Raw genomic sequence first — 25,348 nt, forward strand, 5'->3', positions numbered from 1 at the left:
CTAGTGGGGTTTGAGGTATCCAGTTTTATATCGAGAATTGTGTTAAAATCCCCTCCTATTATTAAGGCCCCTTTCCTCTCCTCCTTAATTTTTTGTAAAAGCGGTGATAAAAATCGACGTTGACCGGTATTAGGAACATACAAATTTACCAACGTAAAGACTGAATTATTGAGCTTACATATTAATATTATATAGCGTCCCGTAGGGTCCTGAATAGTACGTATGTGTTCAAACTTAACTGTACTTCTAATCGCAATTAAGGTCCCGCTCGTTTTTTTTGGGCTGTTGGCCAAAAATATGTGTGGAAAGTGTTCGAACTGAAAAAGTGGACACTTTGAAATAGAGAAGTGTGTCTCCTGAGCAAATATTATATCAGTATTGTTTAATTTAGCTTCTTTCAATAATGTATTTCTCTTATATGGGCTATTAAGGCCTTTGGCATTTATTGAAAAAATGGTCAGTGGCATTTAATATGTATCTTTTTTATTATTTTGCCGGTATTCTTTTTTAATTTAGAATAATTTTGTATCTGTATTTGGTTTATAGAGTTATTTATATCCTTATTGAAAATATTATCCAAATTCATCTTTAGTATTTTTGTTATTAGATTTTCTGGAAGGAAGGGAGGGGGTATGAAACAATAAATCAAGAAAGTAAAAAAAAAACACGAGAAAAATATACATAGTACATGATAATAAAAAAAAAATACCTGAACCATTGCAGGCAAATGGGCAGTTAATACTGCTTCTATCAGAGGCAGAATTTATTGGTGTATTATAACACCGACCTACTCTCTCACATGAGAGACACATATTTTCTAAGTAAGGCGTCCTCCCTATCCCTTCATGCCTCCCCTTGCAACCACTTTACGAATAGTACAGATTTTCTCTAATCATTTATATGAAACTTCAAAGCCCCCAATCCTCTTCTATACCATCCCCCACACCCCCCCAAAAAAAAAAAAAAAAAAAAAAAAAAAAAAAAAGGGGGGGGGGGGAGGGAGAGGATAAAAGGCCGCCAGTTCCCCCTTATTACATTAATTATGATTCCTTCGGGGGAGCATCATTGGGTAACAACTGCCATTGTTTAAGGAGTAGCAGTCCCTTCTCTACACTATAAACAGGAAAAACTTTTCCCTTCCAAGTGATTAATAATGTTGTAGGGAAACCCCATCTGTAAATAACCTTATGTGTTTGTAATATCTTAGTGATAGGGGTTCATTTTTTTCGATTCATCACTGTTTGCTGAGATAAATCAGAATACAATGATATCCCTTTGAATTGTTCCGGGAGAACAGGATTTCTCCTCGCAGCCAGCATCACTTTCTCCTTCACATGATAATAGTGTACTCTAGTAAGGACATCTCTTGGTACTGTGTCCGGTAAAAACTTTGGTTTAGGAATTCAATGTGTTCTATCTATACACAGTTCTACATCATTTAATGTGGGTATGAGAGATTTCATGTATTGCTGGACATAATTCGTTAGATCCCTATGCAGAACCGATTCGGGGATTCCTCTAAATTTAATGTTGTTTCTTCTTGCTCTGTCCTCTAGGTCTGCCATTTTATTTTGAAGTTGCTGAATCTCCGTTTCAAGGTCTGCATAGGCATCCACCAGCTCATTATGGGCTACATATAGCTCGGACATTTTTGTCTCTAAATGTTCAATCTTATTAATCTGATTGTGTAGCGATGCTGGTTGGAGCGATCATATCTGAGATATCTGCAAACAGTGATTTTCTAAAAGATAATAACATTTCTTTCATTGTCGTTTCAGATATCATTTTGTCAGAGGTGGGGAAACCCTCAATCATACCTTCCTTCGGTGTATTTAACAAAGTGGAAGGTCTATGCTCTTGTTCAATTTCATTTGAGTTGCGACCAGTGGCTTCCCATTGGTCATTCTCATTAACTCTATTGTCCCCCACTTTAGCTGATATATCCGGGGTTTCAGATATTGCCTCCCAGATTGCCGATGAATTGGGGACAATTGCTAAGTTGGTTATTGATGGAGTTACGTTTTCTCTAAGATCCAACAATGGCTCCACCGATGGTTCAGCTAATTGAGTCACGAGTTTATCATCATTCATACCCATCGGGAGAACCACCGCTGGGTCTTCTATATCCATAATCTCAGTGTCTAAATTTTTTGCCTTTTCCTCTTCTGTTTTTGCTAATTTTTTTGCCCCCAAAGAGCCTTTTTCAGTCAGGGGGAAAAAGTCTGTAAGCCGCTGGGGGGTTTTAGGGTTTTTACGGCGTCTAGGCATCTCCCTATTTTCCAATGCTTGTACCGATGTTTTTTCAATTTGTTCACTCAGAGAGTTTTGTACAGTAGCTAAATCTGAATCAGGGACGACAGTAGATATAAATGTGGCGTTGGGATCCAGATTTGAGGTATTAAAGGGAATTATGAACCTCCCTCTGGGTTGGTACAATAATAATGTCAGAAGTAGGGGAATGAAAGTGGGTAGGGTCAGAGTTATGAATAGTATAATTAATATGCGTCGGGATATGAGTAGCAAAATTGGTCATAACCTGTGACCTTGTAAGCATTGTCTTTATCCTCTCAGACTTTTATAGATTCTGTGTATTTTCCCTTTCCTCTCTAGACACTACTTGGCCCCAAAAAAAGAAAAAAGGAGCAAAACGTCTCTGTATCTATGTCTAAAGAGGAAAAAAAAAAATAGCAACACTTGAAAAAAGTTCCCTTGAGAGAGAAAAAAAAAAAAAAAAAAAAAAAAAGAAAAAAAAAAAAAAGGGAAGCAGTGAAAAGATCATATCACATTCCAAAATTTCGTTACATAGTAAGATATTAAGATAGTTACATTGAAAACAAATAACAATAAACAATTCGACAGTGAATGTCCAATTGTGGGCTTATTTATATACCTATCTACTTTGAAAAGCAAACAGACTCTCTCACCCAGTAACAATAAGCAATTAGACAATAAATGTCCAACTGTATACTTATCTACCTTGCAGAGTAAACAGACTCTCTCACCCACATTCAGCGGCTGCAATCTGCAGGTTTAGACTGAGTTTAAACTAAATTTTTAGCTTCCACTGCTGCTGCTTAATGAATCCTTCTTATACAAACTGTGGTACTTGGATTTCACTGCTGCTATATTGTCCCTGGATAAACTGCTACTGCTATAGAGTCCTTGGGTTTAACTCTTCGTTGGTACAGGTATCTCCTAGGTGTCTAAATCATTCCCAACTGATCTATCCAGTCAATGTGCGGCATGTGCAGCTATCAATGGAGCTTCTATTTATATCTTACACCCACTAGTAATGTCCCTACATAGTGGGATATGATTTTGAAAAGAAAAAAGGAAAAAAAAATTGTATCAAAAAAGAATTCTTAAACATTCCCAGGCAGCTTATCAAGTATATATAACAGTCTTGAATTTTTAGAGCATCAAAGAATAGAAATCCAGTTCCATTGTCTCCTCAACAAATTCTTGGGTGCAGTTGCTGTGTGATATTTACTTTTTCTAATGTATAATTACAATGGCTTATTTTAGCGTGTCATCTAAGGTCATCTAAGACATTGAATAGAAACGTGGGGGAAGCAGATGGGGAGCCGTAAGCACTTCAGTTACTTCAATCAATCCAAAAAATGGAGCAATGTAGGGGAAACCCCCCTTTTACAGAGCCGCTGGATTTGATGGCTCAGAGGTCAGCTGGTAGGTTATTGGAGTCTAATAGCGCGGCAAATAGACAAACAGGCTACTGGCAAGTTTAAAAGCAAAAAGGAAGAGGAATGCGGGCACTAAAGGGTAAGTGCGAGAGACAGTGGGCATAAATCCCCCAAATAAGGCGAGGTGTATTGTAGTAGACAGGTCCTGGCAAAAAAAAAAAAAAAAAAAACAGGCAGCTAGCAGTTCAAATATAGCAGTTTAAATTCTTCGCAAGGCTTTACCTTACTTGGTGTTTGCCGCACACAGTCCTGCAGCCCTGTTTTGCCCAAGGGATCCAACCGCTCCACCGCTCATTGACCCATTCCATTCACAGTAGCCCCAGCTATCCTCTCCGTTCCAGCCATCCAGCCATCCTTGTATGCTCCAGCATGCCCTGGTAAGCTCCTTCAGTGTGCTGACAAAATTGCACGCCGCTTGTATGCCGCTTCCTCCGCTCCTCCACTACTCCACTGCAGCTGCCTTCAGTAGTGTTAGCTGCTGCACGCAGCTTGCTGATCCAGACGAACCAAGATAGACCTGCTGCTGCTGAGTACTCACACAGAGTAGCTGCCTGTAAAGGTCGTCTCCTATCTGCCAGGCATCCAGGAGGATCGCAGGGGATCACAGGTGGAGCAGCTTCTGATCATCATCTTGCTCGGGGAGGCATACGGGAGAAATCAGGGAACACCTCACTCACTCAGCTTCTCAGCCATTCTCAGCTGGCCACACGCCCTCCTCTCTCAGCTGGCCACACGCCCTCCTCCTCCTCCTGCGCAGCAATTTGAATGCTCCGATGTTGGTTCCCAGATTGAGGAAGGGAATAATGTGAGCCTAGAGAGAGGAGGTAACAATGACAGATAAGAAACTAGCAGTCATGTTCCCACAGCTGAAGCATACTGCCAAGTTTGCTCTAGTGACGAGGGAGGGAATGATGAGGTCACTGACTGTACTTGGGTGCCTGAGCGACTAGAGGAGGAAAGTGAGGAGGAGTAGAAGGTGGTACAACTCCAATTAGGCATGATGTGCTCCAAGGGCCACCTTAAGGGAATCCACCCTATTGAATCACACCACAGAGCTCCACAGGTGCAGGGTGCTGCTAACTGACTTCCAAAAGTTCTTTGGTGAGGGCTTTTTTCAATACATGTGCAGTAGACCGCAGCGTTGCTGTTTGCAATCTCTGTCTGAAGCGGATCAAGCATGGCCAGAACACCAGCCGCTTAGCCACCACATTCTTGACAAGACATATGACGACCTGCCATGCAGTCCGTTGGCAACAGCACATGAAAGACCAACATCATAAAAAGAACACACTTCCCCTTGCTCCTCATCTGAGATCTCTACCACTACCCCTACTATACCTGATGTCTTCTCAAAAACCTGCACTGAGAGGGATGATGGTATAGCAATGAGTGCCACTGATACTTGCATTCAATCTGCTAGCAGTACACCACCTGTTGATTTGACCAGCAGGCTAATTTCACTACCCCAGTTGCTGAACCGTAAAAAGAAAAATACAGTCCCAGCCATTCACATGCTCAGCATCTAAATGCTAGCTTTGCCAAATTGCTAGCACTATAACTACTGCCTTTTCATCTGGTTGACTCTGCCCCTTTTGTGAATTTGTGGAATTTGCTGCACCACAGTGGCAGGTTCCAAAAAGACATTTCTTTTCATGTTAGGCCAGTCCATCTCTTTACCGTCATGTGGAAGGTAGTGTTTTAGCCTCCTTGGACAGAGCAGTCAGTAGGAAGGTTCACATTACTGCTGACTCTTGGTCCAGCAGGCATGGGCAGGGACGTTATATTTCTTTCACGGCACACTGGGTAACTGCTGGCAGCTGGGAAGGATGCAGGACAGGGTTCAGTGCTGGAGCTTGTTCTGCCACAACGCTTCCAAAAGCTGGTGCTGATTCTGCCACATCTGTCTACTCCACCTCCTCCTCCTTTTCTTCCTCTATGTCCTCTTCTGTTGAATTGTCCTCTGAACCAGCAGTGCTCCCTAAGCAGTCAAGGGGCTATGCAAGCAGGCAGACTAAACAATGCCATGCAGTGCTTCAGTTGGTCTGTCTAGGGGACAGGAGCCACATGGGGCCAGAGATTCTGTCAGCTCTGTAGGGGCAGACTGAGAGGTGGTTGAAGCCACAGGTGCTTGAGCCAGCAATGGTTGTATGTGCATGCCCCTGACAACGTCATATGTGTGACGAAACATGCGGTTGGATCCTATTGGTGGACAGTTTGACGCATGCGCGGTTGAGGAGGTTGGCGGTCATCTTTATGGTTAGAAACAAGATACCACGCTGTGACAATATATACAGACATGCTGCTACCACTCTGCAAGATTGTAAGTTGCTCTCTTCGGTTTTTCATGAGAGTGCATATGCAGAGTAGGAGATCTGTGGGGACACTTCTATTGAGGACGTTGTACTTCAAATTGCGCATCATAAGATTATATCTTCTGCTGTTTATGACCTTGTTGGTCTAACAGTCCAGTAAGGGCATTTGAGATACTTTTCCTCTGGTGGTGGACCTATAGCACTCTGTATTTCTCAAGATTGCCAGTTTGGGATATCTAAGATTCTTTATGGACTTTTATTTGACCATTACCTGTGATATCTCGTTTTATATATACTGGACTTATCTGCGTGATTAGCGCTACACCTCTACTTTAATATTGTTTTATTGATTTTTCTGAAGCTTTAGTGTAGCTGCTACTTCTTTTTATTACCATTTATATACTTTTAATCTATGGTCACTTAGCGCAGCAATCTCTATATATAATGGTTGTATGTGACAATGGCACCAACCTTCTCTCTTCCTCCGACATTGACACTTGACACATGTTCCATGCTTGGCACATGTCCTGAATCTGGTGGTGCAGCGTTTCTTGAACAGGTACCCAGGCTTACAAGATCTTCTGAGGCAGGCCAGAAAAGTCTGTGGCCATTTCCAGCGGTCGTACAATGCTAGTGCTTGGCTATCTGACATTCAACGGGTATTCAACCAACTGCCTGTAATGCTCTGACTATTTAGGTTAATGGACTGGATCTACAGCTGCAGAGTTCCACTCAGTAGTCTTGTAGAGAAATGTTAAATCACCTGATCCAACTCTCTTGACTCATCATAGTGGTTCAGCCTGGTTCAGTATGCACATGTACAAACACTCAGTAAGTGATGTTATGAGAGTGATAGGTACTAAATGCAAGTAGCAGTGATATGATAGACTGACGGTATAAGTTCTGAGGAAATGGTAGCAAGTGGTGATGAATAGTAATCTCAAGAGCTAGCAATCTAGTACATTCAACAGGTGGTAAATAGTAGTAGGCAGGATGTACAAGAGTTGGTAAGCTAGTTCAGTAATGCAGGTTTAGGTATTAGTAAGCAAGATGTTCAAGAGCTAGCAATCAGGTTCAGCAATGCAGATGATAGGTATTAGTAGGAGTTGTGATGGGTAACACAGATATGTTAGTCTCCCCCATTGGGGTACTCATCCTTATAGGAGTGTGGAAACAGGTTGGTAACCGATGTGAGAATCGGATAGGGCTGATAACCGATGTGAGAATCGGATAGGGCTGGTAACCGATGTGAGAATCGGATAGGGCTGGTAACCGATATGAGAATCGGATAGGTCTGGTAACCGATATGAGAATCGGATAAGGCTGGTAACCGAAGCGGGGTTCAGAGGTAAGCACAAACAGAGTTGCAGGATAACAGATAGTAGTAGACATAAGAGCTAGCAATTAGGCTGAGACATGCAAGTAACAGATAGCATATGTGGTCTTGATAAGGGAGTTCCCCAGTGGGATACTTATCGGATCTCCAGGATACAAGTAGCGGCTAGCAGAAGGTAGAGAAACTCCAGTCGGTCCAGGAGCTACAACGGAGTTGGTTTAAGCAACTTCTCTGAGCGGTTGAACGAACGACTTCTACATCCAGCCTGGCAGTTCAAATAGGCGCCATGAACGGCGCCCGATAATGACGTCACGGCGCCGTCAAGCTACACCACGCCCACATGCGTTCCACCTAACCGACTGGTGGAACGCAACCCGGAAGTAGGAAACCCCGAGGGATCTTACACTGCCTCATTTGTGATATGCCCACCAGGTGGAACTCAACATTGGCAATGCTTCAGCGGCTGCACACGCAGCAGAGGGCCATCAATGAGTACCTGTGTGAATATGGCACAAGGACAGGCACAGGGGAGCTTGGCTTATTTTTGCCACACCAGTGGCTGCTGATAAAGGATGCATGCACTGTCCTGTCACCAAGTGAGGAGGCCACAAGCATTGCGAGCTGTGACAATGCACGCATCAATGACACTATCCCTCTAGTCTTACTGCTGTAGCACACGCTTTGTGGAATCATAGACAAGGCACTTGAGGCAGAACAGCGGGAGGAAGAGGAGGACTTCCTTTCCTCACAACGCCCCCTTTATGCAGATAACATTCCTATGGGGCCGCAAAACACACAGTAACAAGAGGAGGAGTAGGAGGATTATAGCAGCATGGATGTAGAGGATAACATGCAACATTCTTCAAGGGATAGTTGTCATTCCCCAGAAACCCCAGGAGAGGTTGCTCCTGACAATGTCATCCAGAGGACTCAGAACGTCATGCCTCCTCAAACTTACACTGCATGGGGTCCCTGATTCTGCAAAGCCTACGAAAGGACCCGAGGATTTGTGGTATCAAGAAGAGGGATTATTACTGGTTGGCATCCCTTCTTAATCCACTTTACAAGGGTAAAGTTGCAGAGCTCATCCTGCCTTCAGAGGGAGCAGAGGATGAAATATCTTGGGGATGCCTTGAAGAAAAATCTGTGTATCACCTTTCCAGACACTGGGAGGTTAACATTCTCTGGACGTGTTTCTGAGGCATCGTTCAGCCAAAGGAGGAGAGGTGTTAAAGGCGGCCGGCTGACCGATGCCTTTAACCAATTCTTTAGTTCTCAGCGCCCAGGGCTGTTAGGTTTAGGCAACCACCGGCAGCGTCATCATATGGTACAGGATTATCTAGGGACAAGAGCAGACTTGGAGACCTTTCCAACTGAGTATCCACTGCGTTACTGGGTCTTGAGGACGGACCACTGGCCAGAACTTGCTCAATATGAAATGGAGCTACTGGCCTGTCCTGCTTCCAGCATGCTTTCCGTACAGACATTCAGTGCTGCTGGAGGTTTTGTAATGGACAAAAGAGTGTGTCTATCCACAGACTCCATTGACCAGCAGACTTTTATTAAAATGAATCTGTCCTGGATCAACAGCAACTATCAAGCCCCTAATGCTGATGTAACTGGTTAAATTTGCTAGGGGTCTGCCATCCCTTGAACACTAAATATGCTGCCTATCCTATTCCTCAATCTTCATAATGCTAGCTTCCAACAATGTTTTTTGGTTTAGGGCACCAACAACATCCAATGCCTAATTTTTCTGCACTTAAATTGACAGGTGCATGAAATTTAAATTTTGTATCTAATTTTTTAAAGCAGGGCTCGTTCCTGCGCCCATCAAGAGTAACTGTGAAGGGCTTCGATGTTCAGGCACCACCAACATCCAAGGCCGAAAATTTTTCTGCACCTGTATAACAAGTACATGCAATTTCAAGTATAATTTTTAACAGCAGGGCCCGTTCCTGCACCCAGCAAGAGTAACTTAGAGGGGTTGCAGTGTTTAGGCACCACCAACACCCAAGTCCCAATTTTTCTGCACCTGTATGACAAGTACATGCAATTTCAAATTTGTATGGAATTTTTAACAGTAGGGCTAGTTCCTGCGCCATGCACATTTTTTTTTTTTTTTAATAACTTTGGCGTACCAGATCCAAATCCATACCAGACCCGAAGGGACTGGGGTGGGTGGGGGCTGGGGGGTCTACACCATTTTTTTCTTTTTTTATCTGTATTGCCGTGAACCGACAATACAATACATTACAGTCACGAGCAACTTTAACTGCCTACAGTGTTCTTTCACTCCCTTCCTGCCCAGACCGATTTTCAGCTTTCAGCGCTCTCACACTTTGACTGAGAATTACTCAGTCATGCAACACTGTACCCATACAAAAATTGTGTCCTTTTTTTCACACAAATAGAGCTTTCTTTTGATGGTATTTGATCAATACTGGGTTTTTTATTTTTTGTGCTATAAATAAAAAAATACTGAAAATATCGTGAAAAAACGCATTTTTCTTTGTTTCTGTCATAAAATTTTGCAAATTAGTCATTTTTCTTCACAAATTTTGGCCAAAATTTATACTGCTACTTATCTTTGGTAAAAATAACCTAAGTAAGTGTATATTATTTGGTCTTTGTGAAAGTTATAGAGTCCACAAGCTATGGTGCGAATCATTGAAAATTGATCACACTTGCTCACACCTGATGTACTGAAGGCCTATCTCATTTCTTGAGACACTAAAAAGTCAGGAAAGTACAAATACACCCCAAATGACCCCTTTTTGGAAAGTAGACATTCCAAGGTATTTAATAAGGGGCATGGTGAGTTTTTTGAAGTTGTAATTTTTTCCCACAATGCTTTGCAAAATGAAGATTTTTTTTTTTTTTTTTTTTTACAAATTGCCATATTAACAGGTTATTTCTCTCACACAGCACATGTATACTTGCAACTACACCCCAAAACACATTCTACTACTCCTCCTGAGTATGGCGATACCACATGTGTGAGACTTTTTCACAGCCTGGCCACATACAGAGGCCTAACATTCAAGTAGCCCCGTCCCGCATTCTAGGAGCACAAATTACACATATAATTTCCTGACAACCTATCGCACTTTTGAAGGCCCTGGAGCACCAGGACAATGGAAACCCCCATAAAATGACCCCATTTTGGAAAGCAAACAGCCCAACGTATAATTTTTGAGGCATAATGAGTCTTTTGAATATGTCATTTTTTTCCACAAGTTTTTGGAAAATGTGGAAAGAAAATGAAAACACATTTTTTTTTACACAAAGCTGTCCATTTATGCAATATTTCTAACATATAGCATGTACATAGCAAAAATTGCACCCCAAAATACATTCTGCTATTCCTCCTGAGTATGGCGATACCACATGTGTAACACTTTTTCACAGCCTGGCCACACACATAGGCCTAACATCCAAGTAGCGCTTTACACAAAGTTGTCCATTTATCCACTTTAATACTGGGCCTATTTTTGACACTTGGTGTTTACAAGCTCAAATCATTTGTTTTGCTAGAAAACTACTTGGAACCCCCAAACATTATATATTTTTTTTTTTTAGCAGAGACCCTAGAGAATAAAATGGAGATCGTTGCAATATTTTTTATCACACCATATTTGCGCAGCAGTCTTCCAGATGCGATTTTTTTGAAAAAAATTCACTTTTTTGAACTAAAAAATAAGAAAACAGTAAATTTAGCACAATTTTTTTCCATAATGTGAAAGATAATGTTACGCCGAGTAATTAGATACCCAACATGTCATGCTTCAAAATTGCGCATGCTCACAGAATGGCGCCAAACATTGGTACTTAAAAATCCCCATAGGCAACATTTTAAAAATAAAAGAAAAGAAAAGGAGGCGCAAACACCTAGTGCATTACCCGTGGTACTGTTAAAATAGGTTTAATAAAAATGCTGAATGCATACTCACAAACATGAAGAATAAAAATCGTATTGCAAATTCCCGTCACCCATGTGTTGGACCATGTCCTGGAAATTGCGACCGCTAACGCGTTTCGGGAGTCAAGCTCCCTTCCTCAGAGCTGGTCATGTCATAGCAGATTGAAGTTTATATAGAGAGTAGCTCAGTGTTCCTCTGCCTCTTCCCCTCCCATGCTCCTCCCTCCCCCCCGGGAAGGAGGGGGCGGGACCATCCAGTGTCAACAAAACTACTCCTGATGGGCCTGTGTCTCAGTCCTCATATCTCTATGGCCTCCAATAACATGTTTCACGCCTCTTACCACACATCCAATGGAGACTGTCTCACATGCACACAGCCACAACCTGCACATGTCACAACAAATGCCAAAACAAATGCCACAACACAGGGGACCCCAAGGCTGGGAATACGGTCCAGGAGCAACATGCACACAAATGTCTCACGCTGTCACACAAGTCCGTGTACACTCCAGACATGCCCCCTCCAACAGGACCTGCAGTGCATGCACAACTCACCAGAACTCCCCTGCGAACACTCGTGTCTGACTGCACTGGAAGCGATAGCAGTGTCCAACTGTTGGCCGCTCGGCGATGGGAGCCAGGTTCGCCCCTAGTTATGCCAATTTGTTCATGGGGCTATGGGAACACCAGTACATTTGGAGGAATAACCCCTATGGGGCGAACCTGGTTCTCTTTGCCCGGTATATAGACGATATTATCGTCATTTGGGATGGAACAGAAGAGGAGCTACAGGCATTTGTGCAGTACTGCCAAAACAACCCATATGGCATACAGTTCACATATGTGGTGAATAAGGAAAAGTTGGTCTTTTTGGACCTAGAACTCAAGGCAGAGCAAGATGGGTGTATTACATCGAGAACTCACTTTAAGCCTACAGCAGGTAATTCGTACCTACATGCCCATAGTAACCATCACCCCAGGTGGATACGTAATGTCCCCCTGGGGCAATTCTGTAGGCTTAGACGTACATGCACCAAGCTCGAGGATTTTGAAGAACAGAGTTCAATTTTGATCAAAAAATTCCAACAAAAAGGATATGATAATCAAAGCATACATACAGCATATACCAAATTTAGGCAAGAATATACCGATGATAGGAAGCCTGAGAATTGTAGAACCAGTCGAGGATACAGGACAAGGGAGGACTATCAAGTATCTTTTTGCACTAAATACAACCAAAAAGCGTTTGCCATAAAAAACATTTTGGAAAAACACTGGGGCATCCTAGAGAAAGATCCTTTACTGTCGGGGGCCATTTCAACTAAACCAAAAGTCATCTACCATAGACCGAAAGACCTAAGGAGTGTCTTAGCACCGAGCCGTGTCAAACCCACTAGGAAGGAACTAGCACCAATGTGGAAAACCATTTTTGACCAAAAGGGTTCTTTTAGGTGCGGAGTTTCCAACTGCGGACTCTGCCAATACATGTGGCACAGGAAAAAGGAGGTCGCAGGGGTAGACGGACGAGTACATCAAACCAGACAGTTCATCAACTGTTCCACAGAGTTTGTGGTTTATGGTCTCGTCTGTCCCTGCGGACTTCTCTATGTAGGCCGCACTTCACGCACATTCAGAACACGATTTGGAGAACATAAGAGAAACATCCACAAAGGTTTTGACAAGCATTCCCTTTCTTGTCACTTTCGGGATGTGCATGATAAGAAATCGGTAGGTCTGAAAGCCTTTGGACTTGAGGCCATCACAGGTTATACAGATGTTGGCCTCAGATTTCAAAGATTGTGCAGTAGAGAAACGTACTGGATTCATCTTCTTGGCTCATTGGCCCCTAGGGGATTGAATGAGAGTTTAGATATAACAGCGGTTATACGCTGAGTATAGGGTCAGCCAGCCCCAGGAGCCCCGTTAAGGAGAGTCATAGAGCCATGAGAGGTAGGAACCACCAGCAAACAAAAAGGGGGGGGAGGCAGGTTGCAGGCAAAGAGGAAACAAAGATACAAAGATATAAGAGCGAGGTTTTTTGGTCACCTTTACAGGTAGGAGCACCCATCCTACCAGATAGGCCATTGGTTATGAGGCTAGGGATGAAAATGTTGGACGTACATGGTGCACCACACATTTTCTTCCATTTTCATTACTTCATCATTTTTTCTATCTTTTCCATTTTTTCATTGTACCATTTTAGTATATGAACTGTTGAACATGACACTGTCAGCAGTTGTGTGAAATAAGTGTATAGTAGACTCATCATTTAATGTGTCTAAAGGATGCATTTCATCAGGTATTTTATTAGGAGTTCAGCCACACACAGGCCATTTTAGATATATATATATATGCATATATATATATGTGTATATGTGTATATATATATATATATATATATATATATATATATATATATATATATATATATATATATATATATATATATATATATATATATATATATATATGTGTGTTTTCACTATTTTATCACATTGTATGTCTAAAGAGATGATCACAGTAGGGAGTAGCATCAGGTTCCCACACCTTTGGAGATGCTGGGAATCCTGCACTCCAGTAGATCCAATAAGGAGGCCTTATAAGGAGGGATTGTCCAGTGTACGGCGAAACTATTTTGGATGCGCAGTCTCATGTCCATTCTCTTATAAACACAATATAAACACATTTTTTTCAGATTAATTAGAACTTCAAGTACACAAGTATATAGCACGGCCGTTTTTAAGTAACATCATTTACATACAGAGGGTAAATAGGGCCACTAACCAACATAGGACCCAATGTCAAACAGATGTGGCCCTTATTTTGGTACCTGGGACAATGATGTCTTGGGGGACACAACCGTTCGTATGGACAGGGCTGTCCAAGTTTCAACAAGTAATATGAGCAGTGCGGTTTTCATTTTGACCTCTAGATGGCAGTGCATTTAACCAGGGCTCCAGTCGAGCCTGCATACACGTTTCCATGGATACGGTCGGGGGCGGGTCTCACATAGAGCTTCCGCCCCGCTCTACAGATGACGATGCAACACAGGTCCTGGAGCGCAGAGGAGATGGCGTGCGTTCCGGGACCAGGAAGCCACGATCCCTCGAGGAAATCATGGCTTCTGAGGAGCCATGGCGCATTCAATCAGTTTCACCAGCCACATTCCGGCTTGTGAGGGCCCTGAGGGTGAAGATGCGAGCGGCCAACAGTTGGACACTGCTATCGCTTCCAGTGCAGTCAGACACGAGTGTTCGCAGGGGAGTTCTGGTGAGTTGTGCATGCACTGCAGGTCCTGTTGGAGGGGGCATGTCTGGAGTGTACACGGACTTGTGTGACAGCGTGAGACATTTGTGTGCACGTTGTCCAGGTGTTGCTCCTGGACCGTATTCCCAGCCTTGGGGTCCCCTGTGTTGTGGCATTTGTTTTGGCATTTGTTGTGACATGTGCAGGTTGTGGCTGTGTGCATGTGAGACAGTCTCCATTGGATGTGTGGTAAGAGGCGTGAAACATGTTATTGGAGGCCATAGAGATATGAGGACTGAGACACAGGCCCATCAGGAGTAGTTTTGTTGACACTGGATGGTCCCGCCCCCTCCTTCCCGGGGGGGAGGGAGGAGCATGGGAGGGGAAGAGGCAGAGGAACACTGAGCTACTCTCTATATAAACTTCAATCTGCTATGACATGACCAGCTCTGAGGAAGGGAGCTTGACTCCCGAAACGCGTTAGCGGTCGCAATTTCCAGGACATGGTCCAACACATGGGTGACGGGAATTTGCAATACGATTTTTATTCTTCATGTTTGTGAGTATGCATTCAGCATTTTTATTAAACCTATTTTAACAGTACCACGGGTAATGCACTAGGTGTTTGCGCCTCCTTTTCTTTTCTTTTATGCATCCGTTTGGAGTTCCCTGCCTGAGGAGAGCAGCACACCAGTCTTCCCCTTCGGAGTGAGCGCTTGGCTGATTATTTGTTTGGAACATTTTAAAAATGTCTGCAGGTTACTAGCTTAGAGATACAGAGGAGGTCTAGGGCTCAAATTATTGCTCTCACTCTAACGATCGCGGCGATACCTCACATGTATGGTTTGAACACCGTTTACATATGTGGGCGGGACTTGCGTATGCGTTTGCTTCTGCGCGCGAGCTAACGGGGACAGGGCGCTTTAATTTTTTTTTTTTTCCTATTTATTTTATTTATTATTTTTTTAATTTTACACAGTTTAAAAAAAAAAATGTTTTGATAATTTTTATTCCTATTACAAGGAATGTAAACATCCCTTGTAATAGAAATAGACATGACAGGTCCTCTTTATTGTGAGATCTGGGGTCAAAAAGACCTCACACCTCACAACTACACTAAAAAAGAAAAGAAAAAAAAATTGTTGAAAGAGGAAAAAAAAAAAAGAAAAAAAAAAAGCGGCCCTTTAAACCGGTTGCTAGGCAACGTCTTTTGACGTAGCTCCGGTCCTTCAAAGACCATAGAGTTGAGTGAGGGCCATCTTGCCCTCACTCGACTTCCTGTCTCTGAGGATCCGGGACCGGATAGTTTTCCCCGCTGCCGGCGGGTCCTGTAAGCTGGGAAAACGTCTGGGACGCAGCAGGAGGGGGGGGGGGCACCTCTTCCCCTGCCCCGTAAGGGTAATTCCGCGGTGAATCCGCCACTGGGACCACCCTTATCTGAAAGCCGACCGCCCGCCGTTTCAAAAAATACCGGGGTTATGGGGGCTATCTGCTGCCATAACCCCAGTATTTAGCTTTTAATGGCCGACGCATATAGTCGTTAGGCGGTCAGTAAGTGATTGCATGTATATGGCAAACAGGTGACGATGACTGATGGGGTGACAGGTGACGATGACTGATGGGGTGACAGGTGACGATGACTGATGAGGTGACAGGTGACAATGATTGATGAGGTGACAAGTGACGATGATTGATGGGGTGACAGATGACAATCACTGACGGGGTGACATGTGACGATGATTGATGGGGTGACATGTGACGATCACTGATGGGGTGTCAAGTGACGATGATTGATAGGGTGACAGATGACGATGACTGATGGGGTGACAGGTGACGATGACTGATGGGGTGACAGGTGACGGTGATTGATGGGGTGACAGGTGACGGGCGTTGGTCACTGATGGGTGACAGGTGACGGGCGATGGTGCACGGCGGTACTGATGGCAGTCTCTGGTGACCGGTGAACTTTAGGTTACGTTCACATGTGAGCGTAGCGATCGCGGGCAGAATCACAGCGATTCTGACCGTGATCCAGAAATCATTGCAAATTGCGGGACGCCTGTGCGTTGCCCGTTTTTTGCAATAGCACCCCAAACGCTGTGCGATGTTGCTGCGATTTCCGCCTGCCGAATCGAGGTAACATCACGCAAACAACGCATGACGCCCCAAAGAAGCTCTTGTACCTTTTTTGGGAGTCATGCGATGTTTGCGCGATGTTACCGCGATTCGGCAGGCGGAAATGGCGGCAACATTGCACAGCGTTTGGGGTGCTATTGCAAAAAAACGGGCAACGCACAGGCGTCCCGCAATTTGCAATGATTTCCGGATCGCGGGCAGAATCGCTGTGATTCTGCCCGTGATCGCTGCGCTCACATGTGAACGTTATGGGTGTCAATTTCTGGGCACTGATGAGGTGACTGTTGGGTGACAGGTGGCATTGGGGGGGGGCTGAGGACTGTGTGGGGACCTTTATTAGTGTGATTTTACTTTTGCAGTTACACAGAGCAGTAACTCACTATTTCTGGCTCTTCTCCCCTCACACTGGAAGCTGTATGAGGGGAGAAGAGCTAGTAACACCGAGTTACTGCTCTTTGTTTACATTTTGTGATCGGCTGTGAATGGATTCACAGCCAATCACATAGTAAACAGTCACTGTCAGTGACTGTTTACTACTGCCGGTGACAGCTGTGTTCCTACGGAACACAGTGCCACTGACATGGCCGCGCTGCGCGCTCCCGATCGCGCATGCGCGGTCATCTCCCGGCCGCCTCCATTGTGATCGGCTGTGTCATTGGAACACAGCCGATCACGTGGGAAACAGCCACGCCCAGTGGCTGTTTCCCCCCTGCCGGTGACCGGCTGTGTCCCGGGGACACGCCGACACCGGCAGTGCACGGCGGTGCGCCCGCGATCGCGCGCCTGCCGTGCATTTCCTGGGTCACGTCATATGACGGCGGGCGGGCGGTAAGTGGTTAAATGACATTTTTTTTACATTGCTGTAGCAAGATCTATACATTGTACAGATGTGCCACTTTGCAGGCACATTAAGGGGACCCCCCAGGCACGATATTTAAAGGGATTTTTCATTTTTATAGTTTCACTTTAAGCATCATTAAAATCACTGCTCCTGTAAAAACAATTGGTTTAAAAAACAAATTTTGCATTGGTACATGTCCTCCAGGTCAGTACCCGGACCCCCATACACTTTTATTGGGCAATAACTTAAGCTTTTAACCAGTTCTGGACCAGAACGATTTGCCCCCCCAATATACCTGGCCCAATTTTATGATTTGGCACTGCGTTACTTTAACGGACAATTGTGCGGTCATGAAACGCTGTATCCAAACTAAATTTATGTCCTTTTTTTCCCACAAATAGAGCTTTCTTTTGGTGGTATTTGATCATCTCTGCGATATTTATTTTTTGCGCTATAAACAAAAAAAGAACGACAATTTAAAAAAAATATATATATTTTTCACATTCAGCTATATAACATTCTCAAAAAAAAAAAAAAAAAAAATCAAAATTTTTTAACATTTTAGGCCAATTTGTTTTCTGCTAAATATTTTTGGTAAAAAAAAATCGCAATAAGCGTATTTTGATTGGTTTGCGCAAAAGTTATTACGTTTACTAACTATGGGAAAGATTTATGTCATTTTTATTAGTAATGGCGGCGATCTGCGATTTTTTGCGGGACTGCGACATTGCGGCGGACAGATCGGACCCCTAACTGACACTTTTGACACTTTTGGGGGTACCAGTGACATTACTACAGTAATCAGTGCTAAAAATATGCACTGTTACTGTAATAATGACACCGGCAGGGAAGGGGTTAACAGTATAGATGATTAAGGGGTTAAATGTGAGCCTAGGGGTGTGATTCTAACTGTGGGGGGGGGGGGGGGTGGGGCTTGTGAAATGATCACAGAGACATGCGATCCTATATAGCAGGATCACATGAGCTCTGTGATCATTGCAGGGAGAAGAATGGTCAGCTGTGTTTACATCAGCCGACCGTCCTTCTCTCTCAGCGGGGAGCGATCGCGGGTAGTGTTGAGCGAACACGGACTGTATTATTCGTGTTCGTACCGAATAATTGGATTTTTGTTACCCGAACACGAACACGGACACTTTACTGTATATTTGGGTAAAAATCCGTGTTCGATCGTTTTATTTCCGGGTTTTGCATGCTTTGGCGCTCTTTTCATGGCGGGCTTTCAACAGCCAATCAACAATCGTTTAACTGGTGTGCCTTAAGCCATCCCAGCCATGCCTGCAAATGTCTCAGTAGCTGTGATTGGCCGTCTGAAGCATGTGACCAAGTCTTTATAAGTTCGAGGCAGCCGCAGCGGCGTCATTATGCTGCTTAGATCAGGGACAGAGCACACATCAACGTGCTGGCTGCTGATTAGGGAAAGATAGGCAGGAAAAAACCATTTGTGTCCGGATAGAATTGAGGGACAGGTCGGAGTGTTTAGGCAGGGCGAGTTGTAGGCATTTTAGGGATAGAGTCTGCTGAATTATAGGGTCAGTGTGTTCTACAAACTACAATCGATATTGCTGTGTGGGGTGGGGTCTGCACTTAGTTCTCCTGATCTACGATCTCTTCTAAATCCTGTTAGGGACAGAGTCTGCTGAATTTTAGGGAAAGTGTGTTCTACAAACTACAATCGATATTGCTGTGTGGTGTGGGATAGGAGATAGGCAGGTGTCAGTGCTCCACATCCATTTTTCTGTGTGTGGGCTGCAGTGAACACAATCTTTTTGGGGTGCAGTGAACACAATCCTTTTGGAGTGCAGTGAACAAAATCTTTGGGGGGTACAGTGAACACAATCTTTGTGGGGTGCAGTGAACAAAACCTTTGTGGGGGTACAGTGAACACAATCTTTGTGGGGTGCAGTGAAGACAATCCTTGTGGGGTGCAGTGAAGACAATCCTTGTGGGGTGCAGTGAACAAACTCTTTGGGGGGTACAGTGAACACAATATTTGTGGGGTGCAGAGAAGACAATCCTTGTGGAGTGCAGTGAACAAAATCTTTGGGGGGGGTACAGTGAACAAATTCTTTGTGGGGCGCAGTGAACAAAACCTTTGTGGGGTGCAGTGAACACAATCTTTGTGGGGTGCAGTGAAGACAATCCTTGTGGGGTGCAGTGAAGACAATCCTTGTGGGGTGCAGAGAACAAAATCTTTGAGGGGTACAGTGAACACAATCTTTTTGGGGTGCAGTGAACAAAACCTTTGTGGGGTACAGTGAACACAATCTTTGTGGGGTGCAGTGAACAAAACCTTTGTGGGGTACAGTGAACACAATCTTTGTGGGGTGCAGTGAAGACAATCCTTTTGGAGTGCAGTGAACACAATCTTTGTGGGGTACAGTGAACACAATCTTTGTGGGGTGCAGTGAACAAAACCTTTGTGGGGTACAGTGAACACAATCTTTGTGGGGTGCAGTGAACACAATCTTTGTGGGGTGCAGTGAACACAATCTTTGTGGGGTGCAGTGAACAAAACCTTTGTGGGGTGCAGTGAACACAACCTTTGTAGGGTACAGTGAACACAATCTTTGTGGGGTGCAGTGAACAAAACCTTTGTGGGGTACAGTGAACATAATCTTTGTGGGGTACAGTGAACACAATATTTGTGGGGTGCAGTGAACAAAACCTTTGTGGGGTACAGTGAACACAATCTTTGTGGGGTGCAGTGAACAAAATCTTTGTGGGGTACAGTGAACACAATCTTTGTGGGGTGCAGTGAAGACAATCCTTGTGGGGTGCAGTGAAGACAATCCTTGTGGGGTGCAGTGAACAAAATCTTTGGGGGGTACAGTGAACACAATCTTTGTGGGGTGCAGTGAACAAAACCTTTGTGGGGTACAGTGAACACAATCTTTGTGGGGTGCAGTGAGCAAAACCTTTGTGGGGGTACAGTGAACACAATCTTTGTGGGGTGCAGTGAAGACAATCCTTGTGGGGTGCAGTGAAGACAATCCTTGTGGGGTGCAGTGAACAAAATCTTTGGGGGGTACAGTGAACACAATCTTTGTGGGGTGCAGAGAAGACAATCCTTGTGGGGTGCAGTGAACAAAATCTTTGGGGGGGTACAGTGAACACAATCTTTGTGGGGCGCAGTGAACAAAACCTTTGTGGGGTGCAGTGAACACAATCTTTGTGGGGTGCAGTAAAGACAATCCTTGTGGGGTGCAGTGAAGACAATCCTTGTGGGGTGCAGTGAAGACAATCCTTGTGGGGTGCAATGAACAAAATCTTTGGGGGGTACAGTGAACACAATCTTTGTGGGGTGCAGTGAACAAAACCTTTGTGGGGTACAGTGAACACAATCTTTGTGGGGTGCAGTGAACAAAACCTTTGTGGGGTACAGTGAACACAATCTTTGTGGGGTACAGTGAACACAATCTTTGTGGGGTGCAGTGAACAAAAGCTTTGTGGGGTACAGTGAACACAATCTTTGTGGGGTGCAGTGAACACAATCTTTGTGGGGTGCAGTGAACAAAACCTTTGTGGGGTGCAGTGAACACAACCTTTGTGGGGTACAGTGAACACAATCTTTGTGGGGTGCAGTGAACAAAACCTTTGTGGGGTACAGTGAACACAATCTTTGTGGGGTACAGTGAACACAATCTTTGTGGGGTGCAGTGAACAAAACCTTTGTGGGGTACAGTGAACACAATCTTTGTGGGTTGCAGTGAACAAAACCTTTGTGGGGTACAGTGAACACAATCTTTGTGGGGTGCAGTGAAGACAATCCTTTTGGAGTGCAGTGAACAAAATCTTTGTGGGGTACAGTGAACACAATCTTTGTGGGGTGCAGTGAACAAAATCTTTGTGGGGTACAGTGAACACAATCCTTGTGGGGTGCAGTGAAGACAATCCTTGTGGGGTGCAGTGAACAAAATCTTTGGGGGGTACAGTGAACACAATCTTTGTGGGGTGCAGTGAACAAAACCTTTGTGGGATACAGTGAACACAATCTTTGTGGGGTGCAGTGAACAAAACCTTTGTGGGGGTACAGTGAACACAATCTTTGTGGGGTGCAGTGAAGACAATCCTTGTGGGGTGCAGTGAAGACAATCCTTGTGGGGTGCAGTGAACAAAATCTTTGGGGGGTACAGTGAACACAATCTTTGTGGGGTGCAGTGAACAAAACCTTTGTGGGGTACAGTGAACACAATCTTTGTGGGGTGCAGTGAACAAAACCTTTGTGGGGTGCAGTGAACACAATCTTTGTGGGGTGCAGAGAAGACAATCCTTGTGGGGTGCAGTGAACAAAATCTTTGTGGGGTACAGTGAACACAATCTTTGTGGGGTGCAGTGAAGACAATCCTTTTGGAGTGCAGTGAACAAAATCTTTGTGGGGTACAGTGAACACAATCTTTGTGGGGTGCAGTGAACAAAATCTTTGTGGGGTACAGTGAACACAATCTTTGTGGGGTGCAGTGAAGACAATCCTTGTGGGGTGCAGTGAAGACAATCCTTGTGGGGTGCAGTGAACAAAATCTTTGGGGGGTACAGTGAACACAATCTTTGTGGGGTGCAGTGAACAAAACCTTTGTGGGGTACAGTGAACACAATCTTTGTGGGGTGCAGTGAGCAAAACCTTTGTGGGGGTACAGTGAACACAATCTTTGTGGGGTGCAGTGAACAAAATCTTTGTGGGGTGCAGTGAACAAAACCTTTGTGGGGTGCAGTGAACACAACCTTTGTGGGGTACAGTGAACACAATCTTTGTGGGTTGCAGTGAACAAAACCTTTGTGGGGTACAGTGAACACAATCTTTGTGGGGTACAGTGAACACAATCTTTGTGGGGTGCAGTGAACAAAACCTTTGTGGGGTACAGTGAACACAATCTTTGTGGGGTGCAGTGAACAAAACCTTTGTGGGGTACAGTGAACACAATCTTTGTGGGGTGCAGTGAAGACAATCCTTTTGGAGTGCAGTGAACAAAATCTTTGTGGGGTACAGTGAACACAATCTTTGTGGGGTGCAGTGAACAAAATCTTTGTGGGGTACAGTGAACACAATCTTTGTGGGGTGCAGTGAAGACAATCCTTGTGGGGTGCAGTGAAGACAATCCTTGTGGGGTGCAGTGAACAAAATCTTTGGGGGGGTACAGTGAACACAATCTTTGTGGGGTGCAGTGAACAAAACCTTTGTGGGGTACAGTGAACACAATCTTTGTGGGGTGCAGTGAACAAAACCTTTGTGGGGTACAGTGAACACAATCTTTGTGGGGTACAGTGAACACAATCTCATACTTCTGAAGCTTTGAGGGTGCTGCCTGTTCCATACTCCTCCTCCTCCTCCTCATCCATCCTTTTAGGTGTACAAACAATAGTAATTGGGGCCTAGTGTGCTTCTGTACGTGTGAGATACATACACTTTTTTTGATCATATTTCCTATTCCGTTATTCAATAAAAACCTTTGGGGCTCAATTAAATTGCGGAATAGTCTGTGTCAGTACGTGTGAGATCCACCTTTCCAAGTTTTTGGGGTTCATCTCATACTTCTGAAGCTTTGAGGGTGCTGCCTGTTCTATACTCCTCCTCCTCCTCTTCCTCATCCATCCTTTTAGGTGTACAAACAATAGTAATTGGGGCCTAGTGTGCTTCTGTACGTGTGAAAAACATACACTTTTTTTTGATCATATTTCCTATTCCGCTATTCAATAAAAACCTTTGGGGCTTCTGGGGGTTGTTTGATAATTATCCTCCTATAGGATAGTGTATGGTTTGCCACCGTCCCTGTCGTAATGTTTATAGGGTTAGGTACCTCAGGCCTAAAGATTGGTGGGACTTTATGGGCAAGGTATAGATAGTAACCATGAATACAATACTTAGTAAAAATAAATTTTGTTTACTGTATGTAAAATCATATATATACAGTATACAATGATAATAGTGAGGGGTTGTAGACCCCTGAGTGAGGAGGGTGAGGAAAATAATAGAATGGTGACAATGTGTAAATAGTGACTTGGTAAGATAGGAAGTTTCTCTATTTCGTTTAAGAGAGTTTTCCTCTTTTGCGTCCCAACGCGTTTCGGCTCGCTCCTGGAGCCTTTTTCAAGGGTGTAAGTCACATAATATTCCTGAAATAAACAGATAGATACTCTCAGTTACATATTGGTGATACCTATTGATTGGTATATCAAGCAATGGTATCTACAGACAGTATTGTTACATACATTTGTTTTGCCGCGAGTAGAGATGGAGTTCCCTCTAGAAACAGCGAGAGCGTGAGCCTTGTAAGCCTGCAAGGTATTGAGTGAGTTTAGGAAAATCATATTTGTATCAACCAGTGCTGAGTGTTGTTGGGGTTAAACTTACTGGCTATGTTGTAGGTCTCGGTGCCCCAGGATTGCCAGATGGGACATACAGAAAGGTCCCAATCAGGTGATGCTGGGGTGTCTTGCTGGGTTGTACTCCAGATTGGAATAGTGTATCCAGTCAGGGAAAATCTCTGAAAGAATGATTTGAGGAGTTAAGTTCAGTGTGTGGGAATTTTGGAGTGCAACCGGCATGTATGAACCCTTTCATAGGCTAGTACCTTGTGGGTTCCTTGCTTGCGTTGAGGTCGGGCATCTGATTGTATGCCTGTTGGAGCCTGTTGGATGGTGTGCTCCGATCTGCAGGAATGCATGGGTATGATGTATTGTGTATTATATGAAAGTAAGTATAATATATATAAAGTATGTATGTAATAAAAAATGATGATAGAAAGTGAAAATTGGACAGTAAAGTGGTATAGGCCACTTGTGCTTTTGTATTATTATATTTTGGGATAATATATATGTGTATAGCCATATATGGGCCTTAAAATTCTGGCTATGTATTAGCCACTTCTTAAATTGGTATATATTGGAGCATCTATCCGTGCATCTTTGAGGTGATTGGTGCCTCAATTCAAGCGACTGTGAGTAGCTGAATGCATTGCAATTCCTGGTAAGAAGTCAGCAAAATTGTGAGGGAGTTTGCTTGATTTATGAGCCCAATATGTATCAGGTAAGGTGCCATCATATACTAGGAAGTGTATATACTGGTGGCTGTAAAATGTATATATGCAAGACCAGAAGGTGTCCTCACAGTGGGGGTACAAAGACCAGTGTGCAAAAATGTGACTCTTTTATTACTGTTACGTATTTAAACAAATGCTGGCCTGTTGGGGCCAGTAACTCACTTTTAAAATTGCAGGAATGTCTCTTCGATGTGCGGGCTAGTAGCGGCTCTTGGGTACCTCTCTCCTCTCAGCCTGTGTGAGAGTGAGAGGACCCGATGCTCCCCGGCCTTTTAACGAGGCTCGCGCATGCGCAGATCGCGCCGAACGTTCCTCTCGCTGATTCCCTTCAGCTGACGTTAGGCTGTGGGGCGCGTGCGCGAGTTGCGCGCGCAACCTCACCTACGTCATCCGGGATATCAGCTGGCGGCCGCCGACAAGGTAGGGCGTGCTTCCACTGATGTGGGAGGGGGCGTGATGACGAAGCCTCATCGCTTCTGTGTGCCCCGGTCGGCCTGGTGGGCAGCGACAGGGGCTTACCTTGTCGGGTGTTTGTAGTGGGTAAAGTCATGTCATAACTATGCGGCTCACATGAAAAGATAAATAATACAAAACTGGCATGTAATTTAAGTAAATACTGGAGTAAACATATGTAATCTCTTTAGTGGTGTCATATAAAAAAGGTATTAACAGCAGTGTGCAATTAGAACCTGAATATCAATGGGATAACAGATGTTCTGGGAGGGGGATATATATATACCCCGGGATGGTTACCCGTATACTAATCGGATTGGAGGTTGGGAAGGCCTGTGCCTGACGT

The sequence above is a fragment of the Pelophylax lessonae genome (assembly GCF_965119305.1).
Source record: "Pelophylax lessonae genome assembly, chromosome: 1".
In the NCBI taxonomy this organism is placed as follows: Eukaryota; Metazoa; Chordata; class Amphibia; order Anura; family Ranidae; genus Pelophylax; species Pelophylax lessonae.